Below are 15,353 nucleotides of genomic sequence, written 5' to 3' on the forward strand. Positions count from 1 at the left end.
TATCACAGATTCCGTTCCTTAAAAAAAACAGTACCTTACGCGGGGCTTTTAAGGAAGATCTTGCGTTACTTGTGATTCAAAAAAGCAACTGAACTTTTTTGTTCTCTTGATGAACAAACAAACGATTAAAATTTATTCTCCCAATTATTAAAATTTTGCGTAACTTATTTGTTAAGATTGTTAAATTTTGAATATTATGATAGCGGTTAAAATACTTTCGTAGTAAAATCGTCAAGCAAAGTGTGACAACAGTCATCTTCTATTTACATGCGTATGCATATCTATATTTTGAATCAGCTGGCTCATGGGATTGTCGAAACTTCCCCGGTTTATGCCGTTATTACTCGTTAACCTCAAAGTGTTTTTTCTTTTCCCATTCCCAAGTTATTTTCAAAGTTAACAAGGCTTTTTTAAGACATCATTGTCTCTAAAAACATTCTACTTTCTTATTTTCGTTTTTGGCTCTTCAAAGTTGGGAGGATCCTATTACATTTAATTCAAATCACCACACAGGGAGCGTACCTGTCATAAGAGCCTCTGTATAACCCTTAAAAAATGTGATTTTTGTTCATTGATTTCTCGATAACCAGACGGTAGATCCTCTAATAATTCCGGGAATAGATGCATGGTGTATATTTCTAGCATATTTCAAAATGTCAAGTCTTAAAGTTGGAATTTTCGATTTCCATTAGATTCAAAACGCGATTCAAAAGAATTTTCAAAACGTTTTTAGACCAAGTTTAACGTACCGATTAAATGTATTGTTAGTGGATTTGTATTAGAGCATATCTTATTAAGATGTAAAAATATTAAAAACGCTAGTTTTGCAAAATCATCAACTGATAAATGCAAATTTCCACGCCGACACATATTCACTGGTATTTTTCAAAGGATTATCTTCGTTTTTTGATCGATTTTATTGCAACAAGTCTCATTTTGTTCTTCAACTGGTCCTCTATGAATCCACCATGTAGTTGTTTTTTAACCTGATCGTTTCACTGTTGCATCAAATTGTTCATTGAGTGAAAAAACTTTTTCATTCATAATTTCTGAAGGAATGAGTTTAAAGGAAAATCTACGTGGTGAATTCGCAGAGGATCAGTTGAGGAACAAAATGAGACTTGGTGCAATAAAATCGGTTAAAAAATACAGATGATTCTTTGAAGAATACCCGTGAAAATGTGTCATCATGGAAGTTTGCATCGATCAGTTGATAGTTTTGCAAAACTATCATTTTAAATATTTTTTCACGTTAATAAGATATGCTTGAATACATATCTACTGACAATAAGTTTAATCGGTACGTTGAACTTGGTCTAAAAGAGTTTTGAAAATTTAGCACTCATTTGACTAGCATGCAGAACAGGAGTTACCTTAAGAAAGAAAAGGTGAAAAAACATTAGTTTTTGACGCGTCGAAAGCGGATGTCAGTCATTACACTGGACTGCTGGTAACAGCTGATCGAACTTCGGGCAAATTTATTTTTGAGTGTCTCACGTGCTTTCATTCGTCGAGTAGCTTCGCTTTTTTTTAGTGAATTGACTATTCTTTTTTCTCGGTGGCATTACACCGATGTGAACTTTCTTTCGCACAATAAAAACGTTCCCTGGATAATGTGTATTTAAAGTGTCTTGTGATAAAAATATTCTCAATGTAAATGTTCATTAATTTTATTAATAATTTAGAGTTTAAATTAATCAACGTAAAGTAGTTGCAAACTCGGTCAGTCATAGAACGGCCAAACTACTTTAAGGAAGGTCATCTGGTAATGGAATTAACAAAGGGATTTCGATTTAAAAATTTGAATGTAGCAATGAATAATAAAAAAATGTCCTGTCAAAAGTTTAAGGCCCGAAGATGCTTTGTTCGTGAGAAAAAAATTAAATGAACACACGGGTTTCAGTGATTTTCCCAGCATCTTTACATCTTTGTGTATGAAATTTACGGGCACTGACGAACAGTTTTTGCAGAAACTTTCATGAGTGATAGAAAAATATCGGAAGAATATGTTTACACTTTCGTAAAATCCATCCAATACTTATAAAGCTCGGAATTAATGATTTTTTTCATGAAAAATTGTGATTATTGGGAGGATTAACCCACGTCTTACTTTCATGATGGCAACGTTGCAACCGCGCGCTTTTTGAAACCGGAGACTACGTTTCCTGATCCACGCAACTCACATTAGGGACTTCTAATAAAAAGTGAAGGACGAGTGAGAAAATCTTGATGTAATTAATGAAAACTTTTTTTTTAAGACATTTCTGGCATGTTTCAATTATGCCAAACGTTTGAACATGCACTGATTGTGACATGAACGCGCACGAGGTCGCGGCGTTGCCAAACTCTTTTGTTTTTCTTTTGACTAATTCGGTGACAGGTGAGCTTCCTTGATTTTCTAATAAATTCCGTCATTATTCGAGGTATCAGACGACTCGAAAGTTTCCTTGTTCACCTGAATGGAAATTGGAAGAAACTTCACTCGCTTTCCCTGCGTTCCCCTGAGTTTCCGCGCTGAGGCAAACGTTTTATTTCATTAAATTTTTTTTCGTCGAGCAGATTGATCTTAATTACGACGCCGAGAACGAAGAATCATTTGAATTGCTTGTTGGCAGCGACAGTTGAGCTCGGTTCGCGTGAAAAAAGAAACTTTCTTTGCAGCCTCGCGCGCGGGGAGTTTAACTCGTCATCATAAAAAGAGCTTTTTCGCTCGTTTTTAAACTTCGAGTTGAAGCGTATCGAGCTCGATTACAGCTCCACATTGGTTGCACTTGTATTCAAAAGTCTAATAAGTTTGACGTCTGTGAGAGCACGCAATGAGGAAAATCGTCGAAATGAAAACTGTTCGAAACTACTGCGTTTTACCGTCGCCCGTGCGGCTCCACTTTCACGGTCGTTGGCTCCGGTTCGGCATCAAAAAATGCTCGGTCTCACTGTCATCGGTGGAAATAGCTTTTTTATAACACTGGAAGTTCGTGAAGAAAACAACGGTAAGCGACGCTCCTTTCCTCATGAAAGGAGCCTCGCTGACGATGAGTTTACTTAGGAGAAAAAAAGTCACATTCAAGACGAGAAAAGGAGGAAAATTGCTGGCATTTTCGTCGAGATTAAGAGCGCAGGGACACCTTATGTAGCGGGGACGAAACAAAAAAGGGAGAAGGAGCGGAGAAAACGGAGATAAAATAAAAAACGTTGACGATTGCAGCAACCTCTTAGCGCCGCACTACTCCACAATTTCCCTGATGAATGCACCTCTCTCTCTCTCTCTGCTCTGCGTTCGTTTTAGTATTATGCACTCAGCATTTCCCCTGCGTCAATAAAAATACCTGAAAAACTCGTTTTTTTTCGTTTTCGTATCCGAAAACGTTGCCACAAATGCTGGGAGCCTTCACTTTTTATCCGGCACTCGAATAAACCGAAACGAAATTCTCTATCGATTGATGCTGTTGCTTTATTGGGCAGTTGATGTTTAACGAATTTTTTTTTTTTCATCGAAAACCGACAAATTATCGAGGCCGAAAATGCCGAGTTTTTAGGACGTCGATATTCGAAATTCGTTATTTTTTGTATACATTTTTCTTTTTTTTAAATATTTTTTAATTCTTAAATGTTTTCTTCATTTTTATTGAAATTTACATCTTTTATAGATTTCCAAATTTTATGAGCGCGGTAATGGAAAGCGAAAATTCTGCCGGCTGCTCGTCAACTATGCAAGAATTTAATGCAAATCCTCCGCGTAGACGAGCCCGTTGACTAATTCAGCTTGTCAACGGTTCGGAATGACGGAGAAGTAGATAAATACGTTCTAATTTCAATAGTGTTCGAACCTGCAACTTTCCTCATTCTCAACGATTACAAAGTCCACAGAAAATGTGAGGATTCTCGACCTCTCCATAAAGTTTTAATCTCCGATGTGACGACGCGAGGAGGAACCGGTACGTGATACGTCGGCGTGTGCGCACGTACGAAAAGGAGTTTTGGTCTGTGGCAAAACTCCAGCTGGTTCTCTCCGCTAATGGAGAGAACCAGCTCCAGAGTGCCATAAACACGAGAATAAAGCGGAAGTAAGTCACGAAGAAGAGGCTTCCACGATGAGGAGCGCTTATTCGAGCGCACACGTCGATCTCAAAGATTATTATAACTCCTCGTGAAAACTCCTCGCGAGATCTCATGTTTGTGCATTACACTTCCACCCTCGAAGCGGGCGCGGTGAATGGTCCTCCGGATGCTGCAACTTTCTCCTCTCAAAATCCAAACCACCCTCCATTTTCATCTCAATCTCGATACAACTGACGAGATACTCGCATGCGGGGGGAGCAGCGTGCATGCTCCGATGCTTTCAGTGCAGCTAATAAGTGTGCTCTGTAAAATGAACTCGCATTGTATTCTCTCTGCGGGCATGTGTACTTTGCATGTGATCGTCTAATGCGAGTGGGAGTCTGATGTTTACACAAAATCTTCATCTTCTGTTTGGCTCTGTGAGTTTCAAGAATAATTGTTGGTTGCGCATCCAATTTGATTGATTCAACGATTGACTGCTCTGTCAAGGGATTAGTAGAGGAAATGCAGAGTATATGTGGAGTAGGAGTTTGTTTTTAAGGAAAAAATTGAGAAACATTACAGGAGAGAACATGAGGAAAACTGCATGGGAACGATAAATAAATTTATGAAGCTTTAAGGTCGATCCCCTGCGACAGCCCCAACCAAAAGTTATGTACCGTCTGCATATTAAAAGGCTTGATAATTCGTTCGGATCGTAATCATTAACTTTGTAAAGACCCTATATACGCACTCGGTGCCAGCAGATACAGTACAAATATCATTTGCTTTCGTAAAATTTATTCTAAAAGTATTTTTGATCTGACATCGCGAGTAAATTTTTTGACGGAATTATCTGGGTTACGCTTCAACACACACAGAAAAGGTTGCCTATACAGACGACATTCGCTTGTTCGCTTGCAAAATATATCGTATGCAACCTAAACCTTCGTACTTCTCGAGACTATATCTGTCAAACTAGATGGTCAATCACCTTGAATTTTTTTCACAATATCTGTGATATCCTGCTCTAGCTCCTCCTCGTTTTTTATAAACTTCCTAATTTTAGTACTAGCGGTAGAATTAATAATGTGCCGTTTGCCTATGCACGGTCCATATGTTACATGTTAATTGAGTCAACTTCAATTACATATATCTCGGGTTCGGGATGGTGAAACTTGTTAAAATTTTATAGAGGTGTTGTTCATATGTTAAACAATACGTATGCCAAATTTAAGGAGGGTGGCTAGGGACGATACAATGTTGCCATGCTAAACCATGTAAAATACATTAAAAATTTCAAAATGATGAGAATTTAATAAAATTTGGTGAACATATTCTTTAGAGTTAAATTTGACAATACAAATTTTTTAAGATTTTTCTTCTGTACAGTTATCGAGTAATTGATCACTAAAGTTCACGTGTATAAGCATAGCGTTTCCATATATATAGGTATACATTCCGGGCATAAGAAATCTGCTTTAATGCGTAATTACTCGATAACTAAGCAGAAGAAAATTTTGAAAAAAATCGTGTCTTCGCACTTGATGTTGAAGAATATTATCACCAAATTTGATCAATTTCTTATCAATTTGACGAACGTAGCCACCCTCCTTAAATAATTTCCTAATTTAACTGTCTCGTGGAGGAACCACCTTAATCACGTTGAGGAAAAAATGAAAAAAAAGTTAAGAAATTGGTCAAATTTTGAGTTGAACAGAAAATGTTGAAGAATGACATTCCACTTGTAGGGTGTAGGTACTCCAAATTAACTTCACTTCATATTGATTGGAAAATCATGAAAGCGTCTTTCATTAAGGTAGATCATGCCCGAAGGATCGTATTTTATAGGTGCCTAAATTCCATTGATTTTTACTCCCTATTAAAGATATAATACATTTTCTCAACTTATCTTTTGGCAAATGAAATCACGAGCCATTTATTAATCGGGGATCCATCACTGACTGAACCCCAAATTTCATTCGTCCCTGGAAAAAATACTACAGTTTTTTATGTAAAAAATCACTTCAGAGAGCGAAGAGGGAAAACTCGAAGGGAAATGGATGAAGAAAAAAGTGTTAATAAAAAGACAGAAGTATTCATTACTGGTAAGACAATCGTCTCGAATTTTTTCCCAGACCATCGTTTATATACTTCATTGTTATTGTGTACGTTTTTCATAAACTTCGTAAGAAGCGTTCATTCGTTATACGGAAGGATGAACGATTTTTTACGCATAGTCCCTTGTGTATTTTTTTTTCATATTTAAGCACGTTTATCTCAATAACCAATGAGACGAACCCTTTAAAATTTGATATGCGTGTCAGTCGAGTGCGCATTTAAACTCTGTAAATTTCGCGCCTTCCTTAAGAAAATAATTTCGTGCATGAACTACCTTAAAGTATCCGTCATATTTTTTTCGGTATTCCACATTCGTTGTACTTCCTCTACGAATGCGTTATTCACATTTACCTTGTTTTATTAACCTTTTGTCAGGCTTTGAGGTCTCGTTTTTTGAAGCAGGGATGCTCGCTGCATCGAAAGTCAAAAAATCGCTCAGTTTTACGCTGCTCTGCCACTGGAAAATATGGAAAACTTTACTCTCAACGTGCAGTGATTTCGAAACGTTTTTTATGCCAAACTGCCATTCGCAGTATTGAAAACGATAAAAATGTTGCCTAAAATAAAATGTTCGGTGATTCGAACCAAGTTTTATTGATTGTACACAAAAACTCGGTTTTTGTAAAACTAAATTCAATTTTAAATACTCAACTTTCCATATTTTTGTATCCAGATCGTGGAAAACATAATTTCCGATTCGAACAATTCGCATGAAACTACCTTTACCCCTGGGTTTTCATTCTCGTCGTCCCAAAGTCACTGTTTTCCTCCTTCAATCAGTTTTTCATCTACAGCGTTGTGAACGAATGTTGATACGAACATGCGAAGAGCAGAAAATGATTGTTGCTGCTGTAAATGATGGTTTTCCCACGACACTCGGCGACTCGAATACCGAAGTACTCGAGAGTCTTTACGACGCTGTAAAGGTATAATATCAGCTCTCATCGCACGAGAGCTGATATTTCCTCTTGGCACTTCGCCTTCGGCTTGATGAAATAGCTGGAGCTGACATCGATGTCAGTTTCCATGAGGACTTTTAGCTGTTCGAATTCCACATAATCTCGGTATATACTTGAGCACACAGACTTTGGTGTCTGCGAGAGCGTATTTGGTGGGAGGCTCCGCACTATAGCTCGTACGTACCAATCGACGTCACCGAAGAATTGCTTTTTCCAAGTCTTGCGTCAGGAGCCAATAATCCGCTGTTCGTATTCTTGGACAAACTTGCCAGCCGGCTATTTCCGCTCTTCATTTTTCCTCGACTCGGAGCAATCGCTTTTTCAACTCGTGCACACAACTTTGTCCCATTTGCTTTCAGTGGGACTCGGATGAATTGCTGTTTAGGGATGGATCTCGAGGGCAGGATTCGGCCTCGATATTATTTGGGGACAAATACGCAGCTGGGGAGTTTCTTGTCGTGGCAAAATCTCATCCAAGACTGAACTTTTCGTACTCCTCGTTCCCATTTTTCCACGTAGAAAGGGACCTGAAAATTTGGTGGCCTGAGCGACGATTCATTGTTTTCAGGCAGGCCAATAACACGGAGAGAAAAAAGGAGCAAAATTCCTGAGGTTTTTTGATCGATGCCAAATACGCTGTTGGCTTCGACTAACGAGGGAACACGAAAGGCTTGATGATCCGGTGATGGGGATTAATTTATCCCTCGTACAAACGTTTAGTCACGCTTTAAAACCCGCGGACTCGATGTGCGCGAGTATATCCGACGCTTTTATCATTTGACTATTGATTTTTCCCTCTCGTATTTATGTGCCAAGTCCATTGATGCAAATCACTTTTGCCAGGAGGTCCAATACTTTAATCTCAAAAAAGCATCCGCGTGCCTCCCCTTCGGATGGGTTTCAATGCCTCGTTTTTTCCTACTCTGACGTCGAACACGTGATTATTTCCGAGTGCACGTAACGCGCATTGCAACTGAAGTGGTTTTATGAAAATTCATATTTTTGCCTCCAACCACCAGGGGAGAAATAAGAGAATTTTCAAATTGCGATTTTCCATGAAAAGTGTAACTGGAACGCTCTCGTTGAAACTCGCCGCTCGAATAAATGTTTGTTCAGATATCGGGGAAATTGTTTTTCTCAGAATTTACTCCAATTTGCAACTTTCCCCTTCGTTTTTTAATGAAAAACGCTATTTTTGAATCAGCGTAATTAAAGCTTTTTCCATAACTTCCGAATGCGACGTCATTTGGAGCAGCAACTCATTTTTACGAAAATGAGCTTTCGCGTTGAATCGTTGGATAATCCCTGATATGCAGCGATACTTTATCCCTCGGAATGGTATGTAATCGCATCGTTTTCACATGCACCGAGAGCCGCGTACAATAAAACGGGACTTAATTGAATCTGCTGGGATCTTTGTTAACCGTTTAATTGAAATTTTTAATTAGACTGTTCGCGTTGAGTTTTTCTTTATTGGTAGCGACTGTTTAATAACGAATCGCACTTGCACGGGTTCGATTCTCGTCGCGAGGAGTGATCCTCGTCATGGCTTCTTCGTTAAGGCGAAATGAGTGGAATTCTTCGGGTGCTCTTGCGCTCGTAAAAAAATTCGGGTTAATTGAAAAGCGCAGAAATAAAAGATATTCGAGTACGATGAACGATCGTTTCCGTGTGCAAATGATCGACGATGCTGGTTATGCGTGCCTATTGCTCAGCAATGGATGAACGGCAAAAAATGGTTATAAAAACGTGCCCGATACGGGCTCAACTCGACCGAAAACTCTGCGGAGAGTGGAGAAACTGTCGAGCTTTTTCAACGATAATGAACGCGAGCACCTGAAAACAAAATGCTGAAGGGCTTGGTGGTGGTGCTTGTTCGAAAAAAATAGAGGAAATTGAGGGCGTGGAACGAAGACTGGGATTGAAAACCGAGGGGAAAGGACGATGGGAAATTTGAAAAATGTTTGTTGCGACGCTGGCCCTTGAAAAAAAAAATTCTTCGGTGCACTCGAAGACTTTCACTCGAGAATCGAGAGTCGAGGTGAGATGCGTGGGAGAGGTTTGTTGGGAGGCAAATAAAAACATCAGTAGGAACGTTGGATTACCACGACGCGTATTGAACCCATTTATTAAAATTCTACGCCGATGAACGCTTTTTGTTGAACATCAATAAAATTCTTTTTCTCAATCGAAACATTTTATTGAAAAAAGCATTTTTTTCTCGGCCAAAACATTCAGTTCTGGAGGCAACAAATACAATTTTTCAGATAAAACTAAATCATTTAAAATTCGTGTTGGAGCAACATCATCATCATCATTGATTGATTCATTTTAACTTTTTAATTTAACTTCATTTTTATTGATCTTATAAAATTTTTCAGATGAAAAAAAATGATTTGTTAATGCTGGAACAAGTTATTATGGTCGCTCCAACAAAGCTTTGGTGCAGCCAAACAAATTCGTGTTGAAGCAACGTCATTGACATTTTTGTTTACTATTTAATTTTTACTTTTTCATTTTGCAACGGACAGACTTCTTCAAGAGAGAAGGGACAGAAATCGCGAAAACGAAGTGAGGGAGAACGGAGAGAAAATTTTGGTGATTGAAAGTAAGGGAGGAAAATATTGATCGAGCTCAGTCGTCATTGTCATCCTTCGAACAATTGATTTGCGAGTCGAATTGCAAAAGCCATCGTTGTAAAATTTATCATTGCGAAATAAAACGAAATTTGTTACAATTTGAATTTTTGTTGATTTTATTAATTTTTTAATTATTAATATAATATAAAATAATAAATAATAAAAAAAAAATTAATTCATTTATTCGATCGATTATCGTTCAGCCAGTTTGATTATTGGTATTCAAAAGAACATTCAGCAAAGCAACGAAAAAGTACGAAAATGAAACGGTGGAAAAGGAGGCATCCGAAAATTGTTCTCAATTTCTCAACTTCCCTCCACCGAAACAGATTCGCTTCAGCAAACAAATTTTCTTCTCAGTCCGTCAATGTAAGCGATGAACTTTCATTTCATATTTTTAACTCGATTCAGCCGCACTTCACATTGTCTGTTGATTTTCGAGTCGCACATCTCTTATTTTCCTTAAGAGTAATCTCTCCTTCAAACAACACTTTGTCGGATGCAAATAGTGGCAGCAATTACGCAGGAGTGAAGCAGGGGCTCTGCATGCACAGAGATATATTGTGATACGCTAACTTTTACGAGGAGCTCCAAGTTCCTACGAGCTAAGGGCCGAAGGAGGAAGATACCTTAATAATTTCCGGGCTCCCAGACGGTCTGCGAATGATATAACGCTTTGAAGAAAATAAAGACAGTCCCATCCCTCGACGTTCCAGTTTTATGATTCCAACATTTCCCTTCTCAGCTGCAAGTATCGAGCTTTCATTTTTCCTTTCACTGTTTACTTTTATTTTGAATTCAGCATTCTTGCGATTACTGAATAATTAACGGTGGCTCCGTCATGCGAAATGAAATAAATAAAACGCGCTACAAAATCGAATGAAAATTGTGCGTTGGCCGCGCGTCGAGGGAATTCACCATTATTTTTATTTCGTCGTCCATTCAGGGCCGCAATGTCGTCACTACTGTGCAACATTAACAACGCTTTTTGCAGGACTTCTGTGATATTTAATGGCCTTGCAAAGTAGTGCGAATTTGTGTCGTTGCAGAACACGATTTGGGGTTGGTTATTTAATGAGGTAAAAAATCCATTTGGAAGAAAAATTTATGAGGGAAAATTTTGTTGGTTAAGGCCTTATATACACTTGGGATGGGCGGAAAAATCGAAAATTTTGTTTATTAGAATTTATTTTCACGATTACTAAAAAACTATTAATCCGATCCACTCCAAATTTCTACCACTTATTTATTATAATAATAGCTAGGGCCTGGACGCAGGATTTCGTATTTTGTTGGAAAAAAATTGTAACCAAAAACCGAAAATTTAGCACCTCAAAAATGATTTTTTTGTTAAAATTGTCGTCATTCTTTGTCAAATCAGAATTTTTACAAATCCTTCGTCCAGACCCAAGCTATTATTATAATAAATAAGTGATATAAATTTTGTATGAATCGGATTAATAGTTTTTTAGTTATCATGTCCACTGAGACTGATGCTCGAAAAAAGGTGCTACTGGAATGCAGCTGGAGTCACCATTTTGAGAAATTTTTTGACGAAAAAAGTTGTACAACCACATGAGCATATGTACTAATGAAGTCGTTCACAGTTTTTCAATAAACATTTATTTTCTTGTCGAAAAAAAGGTCAAGAAAATCACATTTTTTTGCCCTCTTCGAATCTATAAAAAATCTTAAGAGTGACGATAAAAGCCCACGAAATTGTGGTTTCGTGGGCGATGCGGAACTCCTAAAAGCTTTGATTCTCAAATTCGAGTATGAAAATGGTTCTGGTTGAAGCTAAATGCTTTCGGTGACCGCCGACTCTCGACAATTCGTTATTCGATTGTGTTCTCGAAAGCGCCCCAGAAGCAAATAATGTAACGTTAATGCGCTGATCAGCAAATGGACAGCCGAAATTCGATGAAGGATTTCTCTCCACTTTTGCCGTTGCAATATTCTCTGCCCTGTTAAACGTACATTCGCTAAAAGGGAGATTCGAGTGCGACTTCATGGGAAATTACAGCCCCGCGAATTTGAGTTCATTTGACAAGGCTCGCGTCCCAATATTGGCCCAAATAGCCACCGGCAATTCTCATATCTTTTATCATACACGCTCGCACACAGAGCCGAAGAACTATTCAATAAAAATGTGTATCTCGCTCGGAGAATCGAGCCCGCGCGGGAGCGACATCGCCGCTGGAAACTATTTCTCGATCAAAGTTCCCGCATCGGAAAATAGCAGGATGGAACAAGGGGGATAACTCGGCTGTTTATTGAAGTTTGTGGGGGATGAAAATCGCCATTTCGATTGCAATATCAATAGAACGAGGAGCTTTTGTTACCTTGAATATTGAAAATGTTGGCGGTCCTCCGCACTGCAAGGACGTCGCTTCCGGATTCAATAATAAAGTTGGTCATATTTCTTCATTGTTTTATTTCCACTCGTATCTCGCTGCCTTCGATCTCATCCACTCTGGCATCATCAACGTCACAAATAAGCTTTCGGAGACCATTTTCGTATGCGAAAGATTGAAAACGAATCGAGTCTTGATTCAAAATACCGGTGAATTATGTTGTCGAAAATTTTCATTCGATTTCGATTGCAAAATATTTCAAGTATGGACGGACGATATCAATTTTAGGGAGCGCAACTTGCATCGTTAACGTAACAATGATGCAAAAGAGTTTTTTTTCAAGTTTACATACAAGCTGCGATAACAATCCAGGTTTGTTTATTTGGACCGTTCGTCGATGCCACTCGCGAATTCGTTTATGATAAAGAGACATGAATATGGGAAAGGAATCACGATTTATCGAGGAAGCAACGAGGTAGAGAGACAGAGAGAGAGAGAAACCTACGTGAGCCAGTTTAAGGTAGATGGGCGAATATGTGACGCTGAAGTTTGCAACGTTGGAACCCAACGAAATGATGTAAAAAAAACTGTCGAATAATTCCAGTGAATCTCCAATTTTGTTCTCTGCCGAATTTGCAATTCGTCATTTTTCAACCCACATCAATGATTAGTGAAATAAACACTGAGAGAAAAAATGATTGAATTTGAGAACATGTATTTACTTATTAAATCAAAGTATTGTTTCGATTATTTATTTGTTGAACCAAGCAAATCACTGCTGATTTGAAAACATATTTTCATGGATCTATTACTTCATTACATTAAATTCTTATTTAATAGTATCAATTAGATGCATGATAGATTTGATTAATTTTTTTTGCTTGGATTAATTACATTTATCGCATCAAAAACATTAGATTATTTGAATCTACAAAACGACTTCAATACGAAATTGCTTTTTTCGAAAAAATTATTTTCTTGCAATAAATTCATCATTATTTTGTTTCTAAAAATATTTTTATTAATATAGATTTGATTAAATTTTTATTGATTGGATTAATTACATTTATCGCATCAAAAACATTAGATTATTTGAATCTACAAAACGACTTCAATACGAAATTGCTTTTTTCGAAAAAATTATTTTCTTGCAATGAATTCATCATTATTTTGTTTCTAAAAATATTTTTATTAAAATAATTAATCTATTTGTTACTATTAAATAAGAGTTCAATGTAATGAAGTGATAGATCCTTGAAAATATGTTTTCAAATTAACAGTGACTGTCATGGTTCACCAAATGAATAATCGAAATAATACTTTTCGCAACTTATTCAGTTTATCCTTTTTCAGTTTATATCTAACAATGTCGTGGTAGTCTAGTGGATAGCGTGCGTATTTAGAAAGATGTAGGTGGGTAAATAGGTAGATCGCTATTGAATCCCCATGCAGGTAGGAATTTTTCTTCGATTGTTAGATTAAAGCAACTGTCTGTTATTGAAACAAAAATTTATGAAATTGACTGAAATAAATTAACCAAGTAAATATGTGAGGGAACCAATCTAATATGTTTTGGCGAATAATGAAATAAATGATTTTTTCACATCAAAACTACATTTTATTGGTTCTAGTAATTTTTTCTCTCAGTGAAGAATGATGAATTACGAATCTTTTTTTGTTCATTTCGTTGGACTCCAACGTTGCAAACTTCAGCTTCGTGTGAATATTCGCTATTCAAGATTACGCGATGATATTTTTTGGAGGCAAAAATGAATAAGTTCACAGAATTTGGACGCTGGTTGTCATGTAGTTTAGTAGAACATTCATTATTGAATATCGACTTTTCTCTGACACTTGTCACTCCGGCACATGAAAGTCGTGGACACGTCAAAAGTTGTTGAATTTTTTCTTTTGTTATATCCGAGATTGCGCAAAAAAAATCGATCGTTGTATTTCGTGGATATTCAAGAATACTTAGCATTTTAATTTTTGAACCTTACCGTTGAAAATCAACTGAAATATGAAAAAATATCTGATGAGAAATCATTCGGAGTACACGACAAATGAATTGGTGACGTTTGGCAACGCTGCTTTCAATGTGTGGTCACATGTGACGTCGCCACGTTTTTTTTGTCAGTTTTTACAAAACGACCATTTTAATCCCAGTAAACTTTTTTATTGTTCATTTTTTCATTTTCCTCCACTGCAATACTTTGGACAGCAAATTCACTCCATAAGCTACATATAAAATTAGTAAACAAAAGTGACAACGGAACATCAACAGCAGCGGCAGCTGTTGCACCGCGCTAGTTAAAATGAACTCTTTGAACGTTTTTTTTAATGATAAAATTCCATAAAAATGTTGCTTCTCTACCGATAATATATCTAAAATAATAATTTTATTATTTTCAAGTAATTTTCGTCTTTTGAAATTTATAAAAAATATAATTGCTGCAAGCATCACGTCACCCATCTACCTTAACTCTCGATCATTACGATCGCGTGTGTATTTTAATTAAAAATATCAAATATCAATGCGCCGCCTCGAGCCTCCATTCGCGTTTAATTAATTATTGACACGACCCGCGCTCTCGCTTCTTCCCACGATCTAACCTTTCTGAATGACGCGATAATTGAATTTCGATTTGACACGAGTTTTGACCCCAGCGGACCACCACGATTGTTTTTCGGTCCGCAAGCCTGCCGCGGAATTTCGATGTTCTATGGTTAAATCGAACGCGAGGAACGCTTCAGGCGTCCGTCCGGTGCGATTTCGCCCGACAAATGAGACGATCAGTCAGGAAACGTTCCGCCCAGCCGGGCCAATTGAAATCGATGAAAATATTTCATTTTTCAAGTTAAGCGGACGCGGAAATTATAGAGGAAGTTTGCCGCACAAACGTTCTCGAATTATCCTGTCGATTTCGAAGTGCACATTTTCATCTGAAAGTTTTCCCTATTCACGTACAATCATCGAATCGTAAATTGTACTGCTGCGAGAGCATTTGCAAGTTTTTTTTTTCGACCCTGGCTTCCAGTGGCTCTGCACTTGCTGACATTTCGAGCTCGAGTGCCTCGAGCCGGTGAGATTCTCGACAGCCAATCAGCGAGCATTTTCGATTGCTCCAAAAACAGGAATCCCAAGTGAGTCCACATTTCGGGATCTCGTTCGATGAGAGAAGTGTTCGATGGCGAGGAGCCGTCGCGATTGGCACCACCGTGAACGTTCAATGAAATTAGGA

The sequence above is a fragment of the Venturia canescens genome, chromosome 1 (assembly GCF_019457755.1).
Source record: "Venturia canescens isolate UGA chromosome 1, ASM1945775v1, whole genome shotgun sequence".
NCBI lineage: Eukaryota > Metazoa > Arthropoda > Insecta > Hymenoptera > Ichneumonidae > Venturia > Venturia canescens.